The sequence below is a fragment of the Bufo bufo genome, chromosome 9 (genome assembly GCF_905171765.1).
Source record: "Bufo bufo chromosome 9, aBufBuf1.1, whole genome shotgun sequence".
Classification (NCBI taxonomy): domain Eukaryota; kingdom Metazoa; phylum Chordata; class Amphibia; order Anura; family Bufonidae; genus Bufo; species Bufo bufo.
In genome coordinates, this window is record NC_053397.1 from 225,970,789 (window position 1) to 225,979,939 (window position 9,151).

Consider the following 9,151-nt stretch of genomic DNA (forward strand, 5'->3'; position numbering starts at 1 on the left):
GCATCGGCCCCTCACTCCCCAACACTGGCCCTCACCAGCTTCACACTCCCCGACACCGGCCCCCACTCCTCTGCATCGGCCCCTCTCTCCCCGACACCGGCCCCGCACTCCCCCACTCGGTGACCGTGTGAGGAACCACGTCCGCGTGCATTAAGACAGCTTTTATGGCGAGTATAGATGAAGCGCCCGCATCTACCTCTAGAACGAGCCCGCAGAGTGGAGAGCGGACCCCTCATTTATTTCTATGGGACTGCTGAAAATAGCTGAGTGGCGCATGAATGGGAAGTGACAGCGCAAGCGCGCCTACTGCTCCATTCACTTCTATGGGGCTGATGGAAAGAGCCGCTGCTCTGCTATTTTCGGCACTCCCATAGGAATGAATGAGGGGTCGCTCTCCTTCACTTTGCGGGCTCCGTTCTAGGAGTGGGTGCGGACCACCTGCACCTCTCAGACAATGGTGGCGAATTCTAGCAATGACTGCGCAGTCAGGACTCGCACAGCGGTGGATTTTTTACTGCATTTCGTCCTCAGAACCTGCACGTCACATGACCCGACCAATCCGCACTGAAGATCTGCGCAGATAATAGACAAGGAGCGTATTCCAGAGTCTGCACCGCGGGTCTGTTCCACGTAGCTGGCTCTGAATTGCGCTGCACATAAACCTGTGATGTGCACCGTGTGCCGGTTACATTGTGGGTGCAGGCGGACGGCTGCGCGACGCTCTACCCTGGGGCTGCTTGTGCACGTTGTGTCCGTGCTGCGTGGCGGCCGCTGTGTGAGATCCTGCCCGTACTGAGTCGTACACTTTACACGTGATGATAACGGCCGATGCAGGTTTATAAATGTCGCCATCGATTGTACTGCCGTTCCGTCTATAATCTGGCGTTGCTCTGTGAGGCCTGCGGTGATTCTACGCGCCCTGGGAGATGCACTGCGGTATTACGTGTGTGCACTGCTGGATTTTTTACGGTTCTCTTCCCCCAACATAAATATCGCAGCACTGATCTCTTATGATGTGCAGCGCCTCTAGAGGCAGAGCACAGCCCCCTCCCCCGCCATTTGCCGCCCTATGGTGCAGTGTATGGGGGGGGGGGGATTTATTGGCGCCACAGTCACTCTGTCCAGTGATCAGCGCAGCGATGTCTGGCACATAAACCGCTACATTTCGTGTCTGGACACTGCGCTGTTATGTCGCTCCTGCTGCTGCAGGCTCAGCTCGTCACTACAGCCCTGCCGCGCTGTACACTGTCCTGCGTGTGCGCTCTGACCGGTAATGTCCCCTGTGCTATGTCCTCGTCACCTGTGTCTCCATGATCTTAGTAGCCTTGGCAGCAGCTGCCTGACACTGGGTTTTCTCTCAGCCAAAATTCCTTTTCCATGTCCGCTTTAGGCCTCTTGCACACGACTGTATGGCTTTTTCAGTATTTTGCGGTCCGTTTTTCACAGATACGTTTTTTGTTTCAGTAGCGTTTCCGCTTCTGTTCCGTTTTTCCGTTTGGTTCTTGTTGGTGATCCGTTTTTTGCGGATCAGAAACGGAAGCATACAATAATGTTTAAACAGTAAGTACATAAAAAAATTGGGCTGGGCATAAAACTTTAAATAGATGGTTCCGCAAAAACGGAACGGATACAGAAGACATACGGCTGCATTCTGTTTTTTTTTGCGGACCCATTGACTTGAATGGAGCCATGGAACGTTATTTAATAATAGGACATGTTCTATGTTTGAACGAAAACGGAAGGAATACAGAATTGCGGATCCAATGAAATGAATGGTTCCGTATACGGAACACAAAAAACAGAACGTAAACGAAAAAAAATAACATTTGTGTGTAAGAGGCCTCACCCAGTGTTCCCACTTAGTATCTACTGGTGGACGGGGGTGTACAGAGGTCTCATAGGGCCCCACAGCTAAAGTGTGGGCCCCTAGGGTTCCAGCATGCTACAATCACTCCCAGGCAACACAAAGCTCAACGCCCCAGATATCTGACAAATGTCATAAAAAACCTCAGCACCTCCCCCCAAAGGAGACAAAGATAAAGCATTTCAGAACTTTTTCCTCCTTTAATGTGACCTATAAACTGTACAACTCAATGGAAAAACAAACTGAGATCTTTTAGGTGGAGAGAAGAAAACAAAAAACTTTAAATAATGTGGTTGCATAAGTGTGCACCCCCTCCTATAACTGGGGCTGTCGCTGTGTTCAGAATGAAGCAATCACATCCAGAATCCTGTTAGATAGCAGTCGGCAGACACCGGCCGTCATGTAAAGGGCTTCTGATTGACCCCAGATAAAGCTCAGCCGCTCTAGTTGGTCTTTCCTGAAATGTTCTTAGTCACATCCCACAGCAGAAGCCACGGTCCACAGAGAACTTCCATCAGAGGGATCTCATTGTTAGAAGGGATCAGTCAGGAGAAGGGGACACAAGAATGTCCAAGGCATTAGATCTACCATGGAACACAGTGGAGACCGTCATCATCAAGTGGAGAAGATATGGCCCAACAGTGACATCACCAAGAACTGGACGTCCCTCCAAAACTGGTGAAAAGATGAGAAGAAAACTGGTCTGGGAGGCGACCAAGAGGCCGACAGCAACATTAACCCCTTAAGGACACATGACGTACCGGTACGGCATGTTTCCCGAGTCCTTAAGGACACATGACGTACCAGTACGTCATGTGTTGTTCCGATTACCACCGCCCGGTGAGCGGTGATTGGAACACGGTGCCTGCTCAAATCATTGAGCAGGCACCTAGGCTAAATGCGCGGGGGGGTCCTGTGACCCCCCCGTGTCGGCGATCGCCGCAAACCGCAGGTCAATTCAGACCTGCGGCTTTCTATAGTGCGGCGGCGGTGCCATCGGGTCCCCATGGGGCTGTAGGGGGACCCGATGGCATGGAAGGCAGCGCGATGTCTAAGGAAGACGAGCCTGTGAGATCCAGCCCCCCGGAAGCTGTATGAGTAATACACACAGTATCACTCATACAGCCAATGCATTCCAATACAGAAGTATTGTAATGCAATGTAAAGGATTATACCCCCAAAAGTTCAAGTCCCAAAGTGGGACGAAAAATAAAGTGAAAAAAAAAAGTTCAAAGTAAAAATAAACAAAAATGTCATTTTCCCCAAATAAAGTGAAAAAAAATTGGTAAAAAGGGGGGGGGGGGGGGGGGGGAAGTATACATATTAGATATCGCCACGTCCGTATCGACCGGCTCTAAAAACATATCACATGATCTAACCCCTCAGATGAACACCGTAAAAAATAAAAACTGTGCTAAATAAACCATTTTTTTGTCACCTTACATCACAAAAAGGACAACAGCAAGCGATCAAAAAGGCGTTTGCCCACCAAAATAGTACCAATCTAACCGTCACCTCATCCCGCAAAAAATGAGCCCCTACCTGAGACAATCGCCCAAAAAATTAAAAAAAACTATGGCTCAGAATATGGAGACACTAAAACATCATTTTTTTTGTTTGAAAAAAGCTGTTATTGTGTACCAAAAATCTTATGTACCCTAAACTAGTGCAAACAAAACTGCCACCCTATCCCGTAGTTTCTAAAATGGGGAACACTTTTTTGGAGTCTCTACTCTAGGGGTGCATCAGGGGGGCTTCAAATGGGACATGGTGTCAAAAAAAACAGTCCAGCAAAATCTGCCTTCCAAAAACCGTATGGCGTTCCTTTCCTTCTGCGCCCTGCCGTGTGCCCGTACAGCAGTTTACGACCACATATGGGGTGTTTCTGTAAACTACAGAATCAGGGCCATAAATAATGAGTTTGGTTGTTAACCCTTGCTTTGTAACTGGAAAAAAAATATTAAAATGGAACATCTGCCAAAAAAGTTAAATTTTGAAATTGTATCTCTATTTTCCATTAACTCTTGTGGAACACCTAAAGGGTTAACAACGTTTGTAAAATCAGTTTTGAATACCTTGAGGGGTGTAGTTTATAGAATGGGGTCATTTTTGGGTGGTTTCTATTATGTAAGCCTCGCAAAGTGACTTCAGACCTGAACTGGTCCCTAAAAATTGGGTTTTTGAAAATTTCAGAAAAATTTCAAGATTTGCTTCTAAACTTCTAAGCCTTGTAACGTCCCCCAAAAATAGAATATCCTTCCCAAAATGATCCAAACATGAAGTAGACATATGGGGAATGTAAAGTAATAACTATTTTTGGAGGTATTACTATGTATTATAGAAGTAGAGAAATTGAAACTTGGAAATTTGCAATGTTTTAAAAAAGTTTGGTAAATTTGGTATTTTTTTTATAAATAAAAATGTGGTTGTTTTTTTTACTTCATTTTACCAGTGTCATGAAGTACAATATGTGACGAAAAAACAATCTCAGAACGGCCTGGATAAGTCAAAGCGTTTTAAAGTTATCAGCACTTAAAGTGACACTGGTCAGATTTGCAAAAAATGGCCAAGTCCGTAAGGTGAAATAGGGCCGAGTCCTTAAAGGGTTAAAGGAGCTGCAGGAATCTCTGGCAAGTCCTGGCCATGTGGTCCATGTGCCAACAATCTCCCATATTCTTCATATGTCTGGGCAGAGGGGCAAGACGGAAGCCTCTTCTTACCAAGAGAAACATCCAAGCCAGGCGACATTCTGCAAAAACACATCTGAAGTCTCCCAAAATCATGTGGGAAAAGTGTTCTGGTCGGATGAGACCAAGGTGGGACTTGTTGGCCATAATTCCAAAATATATGTTTGGCGCAAAAACAACCCTGCCCATCACCAGAAGAACTCCATCCCCACAGTGAAGCCACTGGCGGATCCGGGGGGCTGTGCAACAGGGCAATTGCCCCCCCCCCTCCAAGCTGCTCAGAAGGGGGGGCGGCGGCCGCAGGTCACAGGGAGATGAACGCTTCCAGTCCTCAGGACAGAGATACAGATGGCTGTGCCTACCAGAGGCCTGCGCAGGCGCGATGACGTCATTGAGCCGTACAGCATGGGACACAGGCCGGAAGAGGCCTGCATCGCTTTGCTGACATGGAGGTAAGTTACTGGCACATGATTGGGGGGGGGGGGGCTCTTGTTACTGGCACATGATGGGGGGCATCTATGGGGGCACTTATTATAAGCACATTAGGGGGGCTCTTATTACTGGCACATGATGGGGGGCTCTTTTTACTGGCACATTATTGGGGGCACTTATTACTGACACATTATTGGGTGGCACTATAGGGGCCTCTACTGAGGCCACAAAGAAGGGGTATTTTATATGGGGGGGGGGCTCTGTACAATAGCATTTTATACCGGGACACATTATGATGGCTACTATGGGGAAGGGGGAAGAGAAATACTATGGGGTCATCTACGGGGGGCACTAAGAAGGGGTATTTTATACTTGTAAATTATGAGAGACACTGAAAGCATCTACTGGGGCACTATATATGGGGCATTTTATACTGGTACATTATGGGGGGCACTAGAAGGAAGGGGGGAGAGGAGCAGTATATAGGGGCACATTATGGGGGCATTAGCTCAACTGGGGGCATTACAAGGGGGTTTTATGGTGGTCTTTACTACTCCCCCATGGTATGACCCCCTAGTAGCAGCACCAGCCTCTCCCTGCTCTGCTATCCCTCTGCCCCTTCTCCAAATCCTTATTATGAAATCTTTCTCATTGGGATAAAACACAACATCAGCTCCGCCGAGCCCCCGACCAAAGTGTGGAAGTGGCGTCCGAGATCCCCAAGGGTCAAGTAATTGTAAGTGTTCATGTGGAGTATGTTTGTTATACACATATAGCATCCACTGTGCCCCACAATATACAGTATACCGCTACACTGTGCCCCACACAATATACAGTATACCTCTACACTGTGCCCCACAATATACCGTATACCGCTACACTGTGCCCCACACAATATACAGTATACCTCTATACCGTGCCCCACAATATACAGTATACCTCTACACTGTGCCCCACAATATACAGTATTCCTCTGCACTGTGCCCCACACAATATACAGTATACCTCTACACTGTGCCCCACAATATACAGTATTCCTCTGCACTGTGCCCCACACAATATACAGTATACCTCTACACTGTGCCACACAATATACAGTATACCTCTACACTGTGCCACACAATATACAGTATACCGCTACACTGTGCCACACAATATACAGTATACCTCTACACTGTGCCCCACAATATACAGTACACCTCTACACTGTGCCCCACACAATATACAGTATACCGCTACACTGTGCCACACAATATACAGTATACCGCTACACTGTGCCACACAATATACAGTATACCGCTACACTGTGCCCCACAATATACAGTATACTTCTACACTGTGCCACACAGTATACCTCTACACTGTGCCACACAATATACAGTATACCGCTACACTGTGCCACACAATATACAGTGTACCTCTACACTGTGCCACACAATATACAGTATATCTCTACACTGTGCCACACAATATACAGTATATCTCTACACTGTGCCACACAATATACAGTATACCGCTACACTGTGCCACACAATATACAGTATACCTCTACACTGTGCCCCACAATATACAGTATACCTCTACACTGTGCCACACAATATACAGTATACCTCTACACTGTGCCCCACAATATACAGTATACCTCTACACTGTGCCACACAATATACAGTATACCTCTACACTGTGCCACACAATATACAGTATACCTCTACACTGTGCCCCACAATATACAGTATACCTCTACACTGTGCCACACAATGTACAGTATACCTCTACACTGTGCCCCACAATATACAGTATACCTCTACACTGTGCCCCACAATATACAGTATACCTCTACACTGTGCCACACAATATACAGTATACCTCTACACTGTGCCACACAGTATACAGTATACCTCTACACTGTGCCACACAGTATACAGTATACCGCTACACTGTGCCACACAATATACAGTATACCGCTACACTGTGCCACACAATATACAGTATACCGCTACACTGTGCCACACAATATACAGTATACCTCAACACTGTGCCACACAATATACAGTATACCGCTACACTGTGCCACACAATATACAGTATACCTCTACACTGTGCCCCACAATATACAGTATACCTCTACACTGTGCCACACACAATATACAGTATACCTCTACACTGTGCCCCACAATATACAGTATACCTCTACACTGTGCCCCACAATATACAGTATACCTCTACACTGTGCCACACAATATACAGTATACCTCTACACTGTGCCGCACAATATACAGTATACCGCTACACTGTGCCACACAATATACAGTATACCTCTACACTGTGCCCCACAGTATACAGTATACCTCTACACTGTACCACACAGTATACAGTATACCGCTACACTGTGCCACACAGTATACAGTATACCTCTACACTGTGCCCCACAATATACAGTATACCTCTACACTGTGCCCCACACAATATACAGTATACCGCTACACTGTGCCACACAATATACAGTATTCCTCTACACTGTGCCCCACACAATATACAGTATACCTCTACACTGTGCCACACAATATACAGTATACCGCTACACTGTGCCCCACAGTATACCTCTACACTGTGCCACACAGTATACAGTATACCTCTACACTGTGCCACACAATATACAGTATACCGCTACACTGTGCCCCACAATATACAGTATACCTCTACACTGTGCCCCACAGTGTACAGTATACCTCTACACTGTGCCACACAATATACAGTATACCGCTACACTGTGCCACGCAATATACAGTATACCGCTACACTGTGCCCCACACAATATACAGTATACCTCTACACTGTGCCACACAATATACAGTATACCTCTACACTGTGCCACACAATATACAGTATACCTCTACACTGTGCCACACAATATACAGTATACCTCTACACTGTGCCACACAATATACAGTATACCGCTACACTGTGCCACACAATATACAGTATACCGCTACACTGTGCCACACAATATACAGTATACCGAATACACTGTGCCACACAATATACAGTATACCGCTACACTGTGCCACACAATATACAGTATACCGCTACACTGTGCCACACAATATACAGTATACCGCTACACTGTGCCACACAATATACAGTATACCTCTACACTGTGCCACACAATGTACAGTATACCTCTACACTGTGCCACACAATATACAGTATACCGCTACACTGTGCCACACAATATACAGTATACCGCTACACTGTGCCCCACACAATATACAGTATACCTCTACACTGTGCCACACAATATACAGTATACCTCTACACTGTGCCACACAATATACAGTATACCGCTACATTGTGCCCCACAATATACAGTATACCTCTACACTGTGCCCCACAGTATACAGTATACCTCTACACTGTGCCCCACAATATACAGTATACCTCTACACTGTGCCACACAGTATACCTCTACACTGTGCCACACAGTATACAGTATACCTCTACACTGTGCCCCACAATATACAGTATACCTCTACACTGTGCCACACAATATACAGTATACCGCTACACTGTGCCACACAATATACAGTATACCGCTACACTGTGCCACACAATATACAGTATACCTCTACACTGTGCCACACAATATACAGTATACCTCTACACTGTGCCACACAATATACAGTATACCTCTACACTGTGCCCCACAGTATACAGTATACCTCTACACTGTGCCCCACAATATACAGTATACCTCTACACTGTGCCACACAGTATACCTCTACACTGTGCCACACAGTATACCTCTACACTGTGCCCCACAATATACAGTATACCTCTACACTGTGCCACACAATATACAGTATACCTCTACACTGTGCCACACAATATACAGTATACCTCTACACTGTGCCCCACAATATACAGTATACCTCTACACTGTGCCACACAATATACAGTATACCTCTACACTGTGCCACACAATATACAGTATACCGCTACACTGTGCCACACAATATACAGTATACCGCTACACTGTGCCACACAATATACAGTATACCTCTACACTGTGCCACACAATATACAGTATACCTCTACACTGTGCCACACAATATACAGTATACCTCTACACTGTGCCACACAATATACAGTATACCGCTACACTGTGCCC